Source organism: Saccostrea cucullata, unplaced genomic scaffold (assembly GCF_032062105.1).
Source record: "Saccostrea cucullata isolate Sc308-1 unplaced genomic scaffold, CSIRO_AGI_Scuc_v1 ctg2828, whole genome shotgun sequence".
Classification (NCBI taxonomy): domain Eukaryota; kingdom Metazoa; phylum Mollusca; class Bivalvia; order Ostreida; family Ostreidae; genus Saccostrea; species Saccostrea cuccullata.
Window position 1 is genome coordinate 18,832 of NW_026935391.1, and position 16,055 is coordinate 34,886.

Sequence of the window (16,055 nt, forward strand, 5' to 3'; positions counted from 1 at the left end):
TTACTAAGACACCGAAAGCAGGGGACAACAATTATTTTGATTTCCTTGTTTAAATCAATTTGGAATCTGATAGGTGGTGGGTACATGTAACACTTAACAAATAAAAAATTAAAAATATTAAAATTTTTAACCTTTTCTGAAATTTGAAAATTTAGATTTTTTAACTAAAATATTAAATTCCAATATACCAAATTAGTTGGTGTTTTTGACATTTATATATTCGAACTAATATTATATTAACATTCCAAAAATCATTTTAGAAAGAATTGTTACATGTAAGTGTTAAACGAACCTTGGTGTATGGTAACATCTGATTTGCAAAAGGAAAAACATTAAATATTCAGAGGGAAGCCATATATCCATAATCAAAACCAGCAACACATATAAAAAGGATACTTAAGATGTAAATGTTAGGCTTTATTTTTGTGACGTAGAGGAAACAAGCAATAGCACTTTACATGTAATACATAAATAATATAATAGACAATAACAAATAATTAAACACTTCAAATTCAAATCCCACTGTATCGATTTGTTTTGAAGACTAAATTTTCCCCCTTTCTTTCAGATGAAAAGAATTCACCAGGTGTAATAATTTTGTAGTACAGACATGTACTTTACGGGCAGTGACCAAAATACTTAGGAGTGTGGGGGGTGGGGGTGTTGTTTTATTTGTTCAACCTGCACAGTACTGGTGTGTGGTGGATGTTTTTTTCTGGTTTCCTTTCACCAATGAATTAACAACTTTGGTTGCATATTATTTGGCATTCTGTAAATGTATTTTCTCTTCCATTTGATGTTATATTTCTGTCTTTTCTTTTGATTGTGTATTAAAAACGCAATACTCTAACGCCATGGTGTTCTTAAAACGTTGATTGATAAGTCGGTAACAGTTAAGTTTTCCTGTTTAATTTCATTACAAATTAAATAGCAGATGCTCCAAATATACATGCAAGACAGATAGGTTTTTTATTACGCTATTATAATAGTAATTGAAATGAAGAAGATTCAAAACTGATTCTTGGTATATATAAAGAATTCCATTCTTAAAATGGACAGAAGCAAAGAAAAGCAACGTACATTACAATTTGAAAAGGAATACTGATTGTCTGATTTTACATTTTCTCCAGGGGACAATCCACTTCCAATTTCGTCCCGTGCTTTGCTCTACAAACGTTGACTTTACCGCCGCTGTCATCCTTCACTATGAAATTTCTTCCCGATTCACTTGCATACTTGGCAACATCAAATTTTTCCGATTCTCCCTCTCCATTCTTAAGAAAGACGGAAATAAAACCACTGGCTTTTGGGATAGTGGCATATTCTCCAGAAGGGATGACGCTTACCTCATTTCGTTCGTGGGATAAAAGTTTTATGTCTGTCATTTCCAGTGATGTTACCGACAGTTATGTCTCCGGTTTCCGGTATTGGTAGAACCGCTTGATATATTGATGTTTCCAGTATTGATTGACTCATCATTTGTGCTCGATGTCTGGCCCATACTGAAAGAAATTAATGGATGAAAATGTATATCTGTACATAATTGGCATTGTGTTCCTTATTTACCAATTGTTGTTTTTTTTAAATCGATGATACATTCACAGATTCAATGAAATTGAAAACATAGCAGATATGTAGGCTTGAGTACTAATTTTATTTAGACATACTTGCCATTTATTACTATTAGTATACTACTCAAAATTTGATAAGGATCACTAGGTTATATATGTGTAATTTACCAATAACATAACAACAGACAAAAATTTAACTCAAAAACGTGTTTACTCAGTTTATGAAAGGGTATCTATGAACAACATGAACTTTTACCAATAAGGAATGCTTGAAATCTTATTACAACACCAAAAGGCATTTCATTACAAAAAAGTTAACAGAAAACCAGAGAAAATATTGCAAAGTTTTTGGAGAAAGTCCATCATCACAAATAGTCGATGTAGTGTCAATACCGAGTATGGCCTCCCCTTGCATCAATGACGGCTTGACAACGTCGAGCCATGCTGTCAATAAGCACCCGGATGTTTCTTATGGGAAGGTTGTTCCACTCTTCAACGAGGGCGTTTCCCAGCTCTGCCAAAGTCGTGGGTTGTGCTCTACGGCATGAAAGGGCAACTTGCGGCATGTTCCAAACATGCTCAATCGGGTTCAAGTCCGGCGAGCGTGCTGGCCAGTCCATACGGACAATTGTCTCCTGTTGAAGGTACTGCTCCACCACCCTGGCGCGATGTGGACGGGCGTTATCATCCATCAGGATGAACTCAGGGCCAACAGCACCAGCGTAGGGTCTAACATAAACATCCAGGATCTCATCCCGGTACCGCACCCCCGTCATTGTTCCTCTCTCCAGGACATGAAGATCTGTTCTTCCATCCCTGCTGATTCCACCCCAGACCATGATGGAACCACCACCATAACGGTCATGTTTACTGATGTGGGTATCATGAAAACGTTCACGCTATCGTCGCTACACTCGGTGCCTCCTGTCTGTAAAGTCCAAACAATACCCGGACTCATCGGTGAACAGAACTGGAACCCAATCGTTCTGTGTCCAAGTGACATGGTCTTCAGCCCAGTCCAATCGCTTCCGCCGGTGTAGCACAGTCAGAGGGATTCGAACACATGCCCTTCTCGAGTTGAGACCTGCATTGTGAAGCCGATTCCGTATCGTCTGAGTTGAGACATTTACCCCCGAGGCGTTCAGGAGGTAGTTACGCAGGCTGGTTGCTGTCCAGAAGGGGTGGCGTCGTGCCTGAAGAGCCACAAAATGGTCTTGGCGTTGAGTTGTTGATCTCTGACGACCACCCCCATGTCGGTGTGCTGCTGTACCAAAAGTTTGTCGTCAGTTCCAGGCTCTGTTTACAACGCTTTGGCTGACGTTAAGCGCATTTGCAACATCACGTTGTGAATAACCAGCGTCAAGCATTCCAATACATCTACCTAGTTGTTCTGTCGTCAGACGACGCCTTACACGTTGAGGGGCCATTGTGTTGATAAACGTAGTGTAAACACTCAGGTGAGTTCTTTTAAATCTAAGAAAGAATCACACCGCTGCCTGAGTGAAAATCGTGCAATTGTAGTAAAAGTATAAACTGTGACGAGAAACCATTTCCATGACATGAAATGCACGTGCAAGTTTGTTGAAGACATTTTTTTTTGCATTTGGACAAAATATTGCCAGTTATACAGTTATTGATTATCTCAATATATAGAAAATTTTAATGATCCTTATCAAATTTTGAGTAGTATATGTATAGTATGATGTGTACTAATTCATGACCTTGATTTTTGGTAAGAGTTAATTAATAAAATTAATAAAAAATAAAAAAAAAATAATAATAAAACAATTTAAAAGAATTAGCCGGTAAAAAATTGTTTTCAATTGTCATTTTATTTTCAATTATTCAATGCATCTTTCCACCGCAGGAATAATTGATATTCAAATTATTTGAATTTCTATTTTGAAAAAAACGTTTTTCCCCATAGACTTCAAAGCAATCTTTGTTAATTAACTACTGCTTGATTAATGAATTTTTTAAAATTTTCTCGCGGATAATCCTATTCGACTATTAATTGTTTTAATATGATATCAGAGTATTATGCACTTGACTGACATTTAAGGGTAGGGAATAAGGTCCCTTTAGGGATGGAAATCCTTAAGAAAGTTTTGGTCATTTCAAGTTTATCCAATAGGGTTTAAGCACACATGCATGAAATTGTGTTTAAACAGTTGGTAAATGTCTAATATAGGTCTATATAAGAAAAACCTACTTAAATATTATTTGTCCATCTCAGAATGTTAAGAATTTGATAAAAATTTTGCAAAATCTATTTTTTTAAATGCAGATACAATTTATCCTCTTGAAATCGTTGCTGTTTGTTGGAAAAAAAATTATATATATAATCTTACCTTTCCAAAGCTTATACTGCAAGCAACTATGTTGAGAATTTGAGAATAAGACGTCTTTTGTGATAAATCAATTTTGTTCGGACTTAAGTATAAGTAAAGATACACCACGTGATGTGCGCCACGTGATATTTGTGCATTGTAAGCAATTATCCCTAGCTCTCAAGTACTGTTTCTCAGAAACTCTAAACCACTAAACCAAAAAGGGTTATAGACCACAATGTTCACCTGAGTATCTATGGTCCTTTTGCTCTTCATGATTCTCTTATTCGTGAACATTCATGTCAATAAATTTAATCAGATATTAATGACCCCCTATCCATCCCCCTCCCCCCGGGTGGTGTGATCTGAGCAAACGTCATTCTAAATAACCTAATGATGTTCCATACAGATCAAAATCAGCATAAATTTGATACTATTGAAAGACTCTAAATAATAAACTTGAAGAAAACGAATGTTGACTGATCTCAAATAATACAAATCAGTGAATAGGGAATAAAAGTATCGGGAAATTCGATAGGTGGGATCAGATGCCTAGGAAAAGTAAGCATTCCCTGTTTCCTTTGTTTTCCTTTGTAAAACTTTGATTGTATTGTTGTCCCACCCTGCCCCTGTAAGCTACGATTTGGACAAATCTAAACTACCTGCGTATGCTTTCATCTCAATATGACTAATCATGGCTTTGCTTTTCCTGGGAAAAAATTAAATTAACTCCTATATACACGTATTTCTTAGTTCACATTGACCCTTATTTCTGCCCTCTATACACGAAACGGTCTTGATTTAAACCAAACCTTAATATACACTTTTTTAGGATAATATCACATAAAATGACTGATCATGGCTGTAGTATTCTTGAAAGAAGATTTTAAAGTATATTTCTTTATTTCCTAGCTATTCCTTTTGTAAAAATTTAACCCGCCACCCTATCCGTCCTACTCAGGGTCTTAGTATGAACAATTTTTTTTAATCTACAGAATGCCATGAAGTTTTATTTTTAAATCTTATTTTTTGTAGCCTGATGGATCTTGAAAAATGAATTTTTGTAGAAAACGCCACCAAATTTTGATGAATTCTGAAATCATTTTCCCTTGAAAAGGAAAATTGAACTTGCTCTGAGCAAACTTCAATTCCATTCTCCTCAGGATAGTTTCGGGCAAGTGTGGCTGAATTGAAGAAATTGTCAGGAGTTGAAGTCATAAATGTAAATAGACTATTGTACAAACAACACAAAACAGGAAAACAGTCGCCGGACGAACGCCGGGCACTTTTGATTCTTAAAGTTTATATAAGCTCTAGGATCAAGTGAGCTAAAAAGAAATTGATACAGTTTGTGTTTTTGCGATGAGAGTTTACATGTGATGCAGAACACATGGATTAATGTGGTTTTTCTTCTTAATCGAATCATAAATGCGTAGGTGTATTTAATAATTAAAAATCTTCAGTTTATGTCGTAAATTAAAATGTATTAAAATTGACAATCATCAAAGTTGTTTATTTTCTTATATCATTGCTGTGAAATTTAAATGTAAAGGGATTTGTATTTAAATATAGAAAAAAGTACACAAACACATATAATAGCTTTTCAAAAAGCTTGCCTGAATAACGCCATCAATATCTAAAGAATTTATAAGCATAAGTAATAAACGTATACGTTGGGGGGAAGGGGATAAATTATTTCACATGCGTAATGAAGACGTTGCACAAAACAGCATGCTACTCACCAGAATAATGGAAAAGGAACAAGGTATATATAAGACGTTGATATTGCTTGTACATGTATCTGATCTGAAATTAAAAAAAAGGTGTGTTTGTGAAACATAGCAAAGATAAAGTTTTCTTAAATGCAAATTTAATTAATTGGTACCAAAAGTAGGGTATTCTCACTGGAAATAAGTAAACTGTATAATGTTTGCCATTAAACGTTGAAGAATTCTGTAAGAGTTTATCAGAATGTTAAAAATGTGTCTAACATTTAATTTAAAATTAAGTAGAAAACGAATCAAAGAACTATAGAATTGCATGCATAAATTCCTAAATCTCCACTAGTAATAATGAAAACAATAGCATGATTGAAAAAAAAAACTAAACAAAAAAATGTAGAAGTCGAAAGTAGTGTATGATGTCAAATACATATTTTTTTACTACCGCTAAACCTAACTTGTATAATTGCAGATTTATTCATTACACTCTAAAACTGGTAGATTATTAAAGCAAGTATAAACAAAATATCAAATGAACAAAAGAAGGAAGCCCAATTTCATTTTACGGATGTCTGACGTAAATCAATTACATAATGTTTAAGAGGGCTATATCACATGTTATATCCATACTAAAGTGTGTATGGTCTGTACCTGAAATTTTTCTCTCAGGCAAATTATTCAATTTTTAAAATTCTGACATTATCTGAAAGAAGTAGTCTTTAATAATTTTTTTCTTAGAATTTTCAATTTAAAATCACATGGAAAATCATTCATCAAAATAAAAAGAGAGACAATTATGTACCTAAGTGCATTCTATTCGCATGCCACATTATATTATAATCAGACTAAAACTGTATTCGGGGTATTATTTTGAAAACTTGTATTTCACAGAAATATCTATTTCTAGTAACCAAGGCAACAACTTTCATTTAAATCAAATACGGTATTATGTATCTTAGAGTAGTCTATTTGTGTCCCAAGTTATATCAAAACCAAACTAAAACTGTATGATGAGTAGCATTTTGAAATCATTATACAGAAATTTCTATTTTTAGTAACCACGGCAAAACCGTTCATTAGAATCAAAATCTGATAATCGTACAGAACATTTTTGACTTTCTTTTTAGTGGAAATAGATATCCAGTGAAAATACATGTTCATGATATATAACGTCTAAAATTTTACAACCGACGAAACAAAGGCGCGAACTCAAGCTGACATACAACTAGCATTCTCAAACCTTTCTAATGCTATGTGATGCAAAAGAAATTGTTCTACATTTGTAGACCGAAGTAATCAATTAAATTGAATTAAAAAGTAAATTTCTACATAAAAAATTCCAAATCACTTTGCATGCTGAATATTGTCCGTTTCATTGTGAATTAGGACTCATTTTTTAAATCGAATTTCAGTGATACTTTCTCAATAAACAGCATATAATTATTTCAAAAATTATATTCACATACTACATGTAAATACTGTTAAGATCCATTCTGATGTCATTTTGGCGGTACCTATATCGCTAGATCTTGATAAAGTACGAAAGGGTCCGATGCATGTTGATTTCACCATATTTATAAACAATTTATCAAAATGTGAAAAATTTGTCAGCATCAAAAAAAGGAAGCCCAATTTCATCTTCCGGATGTCTTACGCAAATCAATTACATAATGTTTAAGAGGGTCTTAACATTTTTTTTCATTTTTAAGTGGGTTGGCCGGAAATTTTCCTCTCAGGAAAATTATTGCAATAAATTAAAATTTGAACTTCACTGTTGAAAATCAAAAAGTATGATTTTCCTCACACGACTCGTCATAAAAATGTAGATTGGAAAGTGAAAAGTGTTTTATTGGGAAAAAAACTGGCGAATTTAAAGTTATAATAGACATTTACATTTACTGAATTTTTTCAACGTTTTGTCGGATTTTGATATGGTTTATACAGATTGCATTTTTTTTCAAACATACTGCAAATATTAGTGATACATGTATATTGAATAAATATGTGAGCAATGATATTTCTATTCTTATTTCATTTGCACAATGTGTGAAAATCCATAACGTCAATCAACCAAACTTCTAAGAGATTTATTAGGACCCAACACTCTAAATAACACTTATAGTAGATACGTTTTTTTGCATAGAGTAGATGAATTTGATTTGAATTATGCAAGTAGTTGTAGAGTGTTTCGGCTATTAAGAAACCTCATCAGGGATGACAGATATAAATCATGCTGTTCATTATCTCGTTACCTATGTTCTTGTGTTTGCTGTAATTTAGCTATGATTGGTTGAGAATTGAATAAAGTTGTGCATTCTGGATTTCTAAGAATTATATTCCAATATTTTAAAATCTGTTTTTTCATTCCTTTAATGTAAAGGTTAAATTTACCTGGTAGTAACCAGTACTGTAGGGTATACATTACGTAACGGTTGTTCTTAAGTGTTTTTGAGGATAAGTTTTGATCGGTTTGTGTTGATCGTTTCTTTGATAATAGGATCAATTTCTGAAGGAGAGTAACCTCGCTTAGATAAGTGCATCTTGAAGTCATTAAATGTTGCATGTAATATTTAAGGGTCAGTAGTATTTCTTTCATGTCTAATGCATTCTCCTTGATGAATCCTTTAAACAAGCTGGGCTATGAGCGCTCTGTCTGTGAACAGTGTATACTAAAAGTTATTTGTTGGTTTGATAAACGAATTGATATCCAGTTTGTTAAATTTTTGAGTCCTTTGTAAACTGTAGTATCAAGGAAGTTTACAGTAGATGGAGAAATTTCAAATGTGAATCTTAGATGCTTGTGACAGTTGTTGCCTATGTTGAAGAATTCTTCAATCTGTAAGTGCGTTCCATTGAACATTATAAAACCATTATCATGGAATCTGCCGTTGAAGATAATTTTGCTTCAATTTTGGAATTGTGTCATAATATGCTCTCTGATTTGATACATTCTGATGACGCATTTCTCTGCACTTTTGTTAATATTTCCCGTCAAACTAAATTAAGTAATTGTTTTCCAAGACGCATTTAAGTAGGAAGGTCAGATCATCAGGGTTAGAATATGAAATGTCTAATTCCTTTCGGTCCTAATAAATTTCTTATGAGTTTGGTTGATTAATGTCGCTAATTTTCGCAATTTGGCTAGGGACAATGCCCCGCCGACATCATCCCATGCACATCCCTCCCTTGGACAGCGATTGCGATCGACTTGTGATGTTTATTTGGTCATCCAACAATCCGGCCACACTCTTTGCTTCTTTTGTCTTCTAAGACAGTTTATTACCATCACTTCCTGTACAAAAATTTACGCCCTGACTCCAGGTGGAATTCAGAAGACGGAATCCGCCTATCATCTATAAGGAACTTAATAAGACAATTAGACGGCGTCCGGGTGGAGTCAGGGCGTAATAGGGCTCGAAATATTTAAATGAGTTAAGGCGTATTCCACCTTTCCTAATATGGATTACCTGCAAGGCGTATTCCGCCTAACCTGCAAGGCGTATTCCGCCTAACCTGCAAGGCATATTCTGCCTTACCTGCAAGGCGTATTCCGCCTTACATGCAATAGGCGTATTCCGCCTAACCTGTAAGGCATATTCCGCCTAACATCAGATAGGCGTATTCCCTCTTATTAACAAGGGGTATTCCGCCTAATGGTTAGAGGAAATTCACATTAATATTTACATAATCTACATGTTCTCATCACAATGTAATTCAGCTATACAGACTTTTACAAACAATTAAAATAAATGAATTTATACAAATTATATATCATTTATTTTAAAGTCCTATAAAATTCAATGACAGTCACTACAAAAATGTTAACATTTAAAAATGTCATACCTTGCCTTCACTTGAAATTAAAAGATAAAAAATATTATATCAAAACTTGATTTATTAATTAGCCGTTAATTTACAACTGGTTGAATATTTTCACAAAATTCTTTCTGTCTGTAAGGAAATAGTGTGTCATATTTTTGTTTTCCTTCCTAAGTTATCTGGTATAACCTAGCTATCTTTTCCATGATTCCAGCTTTCCTGTGCCATTCTTCACACCCTGCATGATGAAGTCTGTAAAGAAAATACACAACTGAGATGAATTTGTCATTTTAAAACAACTCTTTAACATTTTTTCAATAAAATGATTCTTTTGTGAAGTCTATTCTGTATTATAGATCAGCTAGGATGCAAACATTCTTGTGCATTTTTCTCAAACCTAAAAGTTGCATAATATAAGAATAATTTTTCATATATATCTTATCAGTTGTCTGTTGTCTTCATGTATTCTTACCTTTCATAACCTCCACTACATTTGAATGAAGCACATGTTTTAAATTGCATTCCTTTCTCCCATGAATCTTCAGCATGCTCTCAAATGAAGAAAGCAGAATTGCCTGTTTACTGGTAAGAGTGGATAGACAGTGGCTTTTGGTCTTCATCCTGCTGTTGCCGCTGTCGCTGCAGTTGCCGCTGTCCTCATTTTACCTTTATCAGCCATAATTGCTGAGGCCTTGAACAGCTTGAAGTGCTGAAATATATAACACTGCACTCAGTGCACTGCAGAAAATTCTAATATTTACAAATTCAATATTAAATAGGTTTTAATCTCTTGACTTATTCAATTACTTTTCATAATTTTCATATATTTGACATGTTTGAAAAAGGTAATAACATAAGACTCCTTTCTACAAATATATTTCTTTAATATACATGTGTAATAATTAAATGATAGTAAACAGGTCTGGTACAATCACTAGATTTAGCTACATAGCTTGATTTACCTACATAGCTTTATTTACATACCTGAGGTAGCTTTATTTAGCTACCAAATTGCAGACAATATCATTTTGATGCAGTGATCATTTTCAACTTTGAACTCATCTGAAAACAACTCATGAAAAAATCCCTCTTGGAAAAATGTCTTTTTCTGTGCAATTGCAATCAAAGTTCTGAAAGTTTTGGGGATATGTATGACAGTTAGAACAGTTACTCCTTGAATAAAATGACAAAGAACTCTAGTTCCGGTTAACACGATAATAGGTCGGTAATTATTCAGCACAATGTGAAATAATCATACTAAGTCATGCCTCACCGCACCTTACCGTATGGTCAGATAACCAAACAATGGAATTACACGTTTTGCTCTAAATTGTCCAAACGCAGCAATGTATAAAATATCTCTGCTTTGAATTGTTTTTTAAAGCCTCCCTATTATAAATATCAATAGTCATTTAATTACGACTTTTTGTCTCTTTTTAATAAAAAGAAAACTTTTACCTTGAAATAGCTAAATAAAGCTTCCTGAGGTAGGTAAATAAAGCTACGTAGGTAATTCTACCTACGTAGCTAAATCTAGTGATTGTACTGGACCTGGTAAATAGCTGCTCATGGAATATGTAGATCTAACTTATGCATGTTTTGGAATGTAAATGGTGACTTACAGATCTCAAAACCTGACTCCTGATTCCAACTAATCAGCGAAATACACTTTTAAAAGGGTGTTTGTGTCACAATTCCACCAACCACTGGTTAAAACAGTGCTTAGACACAAATCATAACAAATTTTCCAATCGTGATTTTAAAACTGGAAGTAAGTGACGGTCGCTAATTTTAAAGGGAAATCGTATTTACGGAAAACACTTGGGTTAGTACAGAAGTACATGTTACTTAATAATTACAAAAATGAATTAATTTAGTTTTTTTCATCTTTTATCTCTGTACTTTTTAACATTTTATTCCAAAAGGGAAACACTCATAATATTGAGAAACTTTAGAGGATTGGGGGGGGGGGGGGGGGGGGGGGGGAGTTGTTTGAGGCTACCATACATTTGGCAAAAAGAAATGGCGCCTGAAATTTACTGTAAGCGCAATCTTTTTTTTAAATATCTGGGTTAGTGTAGAGTGTATTGTGAATATATGGGGCCTCAATGCTATTGGAATTAATTAACAGAGTAATGCACGGTGGAGTCCAAATTTTGGCTGTACGAAATAAAAAAAAGAGAGAAAAAAAAAAGAAAAATACCGCTTATAATTTAACTTACCCTTATTTTCCACAGTTATTCCTGTACCGAGGTCCTTCTCCGTCCATTTAGCAGATGATGTTCACTGCCGAGCATAATTTACTTCACTTCAAAGCTCATTAGATAACACTAAAAGTTGTCACTCTTTTCTTCCAAAAACACATAACGAATGAACAATCATCTTCTAAATAATAATAACTTACAGGCATACAACTTGCCTAAGTTCCTTTTTAAACTGAATGAAATAATTATAAAGATTCATCAACCAAATCGACAACATGCAGTCATCACTTTCAAAATCTGCATTCAAACTGACCAATGCATCCAAAGAGAGGCTCTGCCTGAAAACTTCCGCCCCTGTAGAGGGGGATCAGGCAGGTGGGCATTGGAAAAGTATATCTGATATATACAATATGGCAGCAAAGACTTCTTCATCTAGGAAAAGCTATATTAAATCTTATAAAGGCATAATATTCGAAGTCAAATAAATTAATTAAAAGTTATGTTTGACTATTTTTTACGAGTATCTCCCCCATAAGTGCCTTAAGAAAACAAGGTCATCTAGAGGAATTAAATATGTGGTCATAATTTAAACTGTTCACAATCCTAAGATTAATGCAGATTCCGTCTAAGAGTCAAGCCGGAAAACGTCTAACAAAAATACGCCTAGGATTTAAGGTGGAATCCACCTAAGATATGAGACAGAAAACGGTTAAAGCATAGACGTTTTCGTTTCAACTGTTCACAATTAAAGATTAATGCAGATTCCGTCTAAGAGCTAAGCCTGAAAACGTCTAACAAAAAATACGCCTGGATTTAAGATGGAATCTACCTAAGAAATGAGACGGAAAACGGTTAAAGCTTAGACGTTTTCCAGGTCCGCCTACAGTACGGCTAAGTCCTCCCAGCACTTAACCGGAATCCGTCTCAGTCCGCCCGGACTCCGGCCGGAAAACGGTTAAGAGTTTCGTACGGGTTCCTTTGTCAATTCAGCGCATGTTTGTATAGGTATGAACTTCAAAGACCATCTATTACGCTTCTCTCATAATCTTATAAATACTTTGGCTTGCTCAAGTATACAAACACAATAGTATCTTTCATTTCATAACTATGTACCAACGTTTTACTAAGCAAGCAAACTTCCACGAGACTATCAGACTGTGAATACAAGGATATTTTGAAGAACCTGATCAACTTAAACCAGGAAGAATTCATTCAGGGTTTAGACAGTCACCTAAATATCAATCCTCTTAAATTATTATCATCATATGATATTAAGATGGATCTTATTCATGGCCTCATAATATGACAATTTGCACAATGACAATGATAAATATTGAAACATGTTTTTCCTTACAAATCATATGTATAATTTTCATCAGCCTGGAAAAATATAATGGAGGAGAGGAGAACTGTGATACTCACTATGACCATTTTACTCGATATACACAACCATTTGACCAATGCGAGTAAAGCATAGTCGGATGATGAACTTTACCGCGAACTTTCAATGTCCAATCACAGTAAAGGAAATATTTCTTGTATACTGTTGACGTCAGTTGTTGATTTCGATTGCGATGGAAACAAAACTTGCCACTGACTGAATATGACGTCACAATAGAGAGGCATAAATATTCAAGATTACGACACTTTTTGTGACCAAGCATCCACGGGCAGGAGAGAGCTATATGCGGACTCCGGACCGTGGCTTGAGACGATGTGGTTGACGCTACATGTAAAAACCTTTAATGTTAGTCAGATGTGTCAGGGATGCAGAATAGGCCTACCATTGTCATTCAGGTAGGTTTTGTTTACCGAAGCTTCTTTAAAAACGAAAAGGCGTTTGGATGACTTACTATTTGTTCTTTCAATACATATTTGGTTTAAAATATAAATTGAACACATTTGCAAAATATCAACGAAACACCCTGACGTGACCCGGAATTGGCGACTTCACTGTATGAGAAAACTATACCTACATGTTCTTGTCGTGCACTTGAATTGCACTGAAATACCAGAATTCCTCACATAATATTTCCCAAACAAAAAAAATTACAATACAAGAAGAATGTATAATCTTTAATAATATTAATAAATTCGCAAAAATCTTCAATATTTTTAAGTTGAATTCGATAGATACCAAAGATTGTTCAACTACCAGACACGATGAATTGTGAAAGCGTATTAAACAGTGGAATGTCACATGAGTTAAGTGACTATATGATATCAATCATGTCAAAATGTTTTGACACGTACACGAGGATATTTTTATTTATTTACTGGGCGTAATTCGGAGACTTTCTCTGAAAAAAAATTAAATGCGAGACGGAAATTGTTCTTTATTTTTTTTGTGGATATGATAAAGTTCAAGTCAAAATACTTTGCGTTATTACAGACTTTTAATAGGTCTGAATACCCTAGAAACGGTGAGGTGGGTACGATCCCTAAATCTGAGCTTATTCCTCTTGTTTCGTGGTACAATAATTTTTGAACTTTTATTTGAATGGAACAATTTAATCACGAACTGTTTCCTGAAAATGAAGAGATAACTAACGTATTCGAGTTTAAAAGTCCGATAAAACATCGCAAACTAGGATTGGAGCAAACACGAACCTCAAAAACATCAGAGGTGGGATCAATGCCCGGAAGTAGAGGAGCGAGCATCCCCTGCCAACCCGTCTTGTGCCCTTTGTCACGCTCGGAAAAAAAGTAGAAAAATCAGTAGACAATTCAGTGTGTAAATAATTGCCTAAAAAAAAGAAACAAGCCCACCTTAAGAATGTGCTGAATCGTTCCTAAAACAGAAGCGACTTGAATATTTTTAAAATAAATCGACCATTTATGGTAGCTCAGTCGATAGAGAGTTTGCCACGTGATCGGGAGGTCGTATTTCAAATCTCGGCCCCGACTGACCTAAAACCATAAAAATGGGTAGCAATTGTTCCTCCACCATATGCTCGGCACTTGCAGTGAAATTTGCGGAACCTTCGGATGAGACCGAAAAAACCGAAGTCCCGTGTCTCGGCAGGCATTCGCACGATAAAGACCCCTCACTGCTCAAGGCCCTGAGTGCCGAGTTAATGTTAAAATGAGAAGCCCTTAACAGGTAGATGGTGACCCTTTATGCGTGAAAAAGTTTTAAATGGGACACTAAACAACATGCAATCGATTATTTTTCTGATAAAGATGTACACAAAATTTCATTAAAGTATAATAATACAAAATAAAAGAAAATGAACGGAAACTGGTTGTGGACAGATAAACCGAATGACCGACTTACAAACAGAAGCAAAGTTATTATGCACTGTTGCAACCACTATTGAAATAACGACCACTATTGAAATAATTATATCAATAGTGGTTGAGAGTGGATTTCAACAATAACAAACATAGATTGAAACCACCATTGAAATACAGCCACTATTGAAATAATTATATCAATAGTGGTTGAGAGTGCATTTCAATAGCAAACATAGTTAGTAAACACTATTGAAATACGACCACTATTGAAATAATTAAATCAATAGTGGTTAAAAGTGTATTACAATAACCAACATAGGTTTCAACCACTATTGAAATAATGTTCACTTTTGAAATAAAGATTTTAATATGCATTAAATTATGGTTTAAGTTTTATTAGCAAATAGTATTATCAGCAACTATCAAAGTATATTTATTTAAATCACTTTTAAAATTATTATTCCAATAACTATATAAATCTTCATTTGAAGACAGATGATACAAACAAAATATGGATGCCTGGATGAGTATGTATTTTTTTGAACTGAAACTGATGAAATTTATGCAAATAATAAATTTCTAGAATATAAAAAAAGGTGTAAACCTTCTTTGATGTTCAAAATTCTGCCTCACTAAAACCATCCTTATTAATTTAGGTCACATCAATTTAATTTCTTGTTCGTCGGACATTTGATGAAAAAGTACGAGCGGGCTAGCGGTTAAAAAAAATAATATAATTACTTTATTTTAAGCAAAATTTTAAGGTGGGGTGTGAAAAAAAATGAGCGGAGAATTATATTTTTTTCTGATTTGCAGAGTAAGTAGATTAAAAGTACGATAGATAGAGCGGAAATGGGACAAAAACAGCATAGAATTCCAATGGTGCGGGGATTTTAAATTAATATTATTTGTATTTTTTTTTTTGGAATTCGAGCGCGAGGGTCCGACGAACAGAAGCCTTTATTGTTGTGGCCTTATACACTTTGATTATTAATCTACCGGTATATATTTTCACTCCAAATCAAATATTTTTGAAATTTTGGATAAAAATTAAAAATTACGCGATGAAACTCTTCTTTCAATACTGGACGTACTTCAATAGTGGTTGAAACCTATTGTTACATGTATCATATTGAAATACACTCTTTCCACTATCAAAAAATTATTTCAATC

General features: G+C 34.0%; 2 long non-coding RNA genes across 3 annotated transcripts; both read right to left on the minus strand.

Annotated features, from left to right (window-relative positions):
* Window positions 1–834: 834 nt before the first annotated feature.
* LOC134242666 (uncharacterized) lies at window positions 835–3,990 on the minus strand. The gene is made up of 2 exons (XR_009986895.1): window positions 3,923–3,990; window positions 835–1,502 (listed from the first exon to the last, which is right to left on the minus strand). It is a non-coding gene; the product is annotated as an uncharacterized LOC134242666 (long non-coding RNA).
* A 5,607-nt stretch (window positions 3,991–9,597) lies between these two features.
* Window positions 9,598–11,760, minus strand: LOC134242667 (uncharacterized). 2 transcript variants are annotated; one of them, XR_009986896.1, is made up of 3 exons: window positions 11,664–11,760; window positions 9,914–10,150; window positions 9,598–9,693 (listed from the first exon to the last, which is right to left on the minus strand). It is a non-coding gene; the product is annotated as an uncharacterized LOC134242667 (long non-coding RNA). The 2 variants fall into 2 exon arrangements; XR_009986897.1 differs by lacking the exon at window positions 11,664–11,760 and adding an exon at window positions 11,064–11,255.
* Window positions 11,761–16,055: the final 4,295 nt, after the last annotated feature.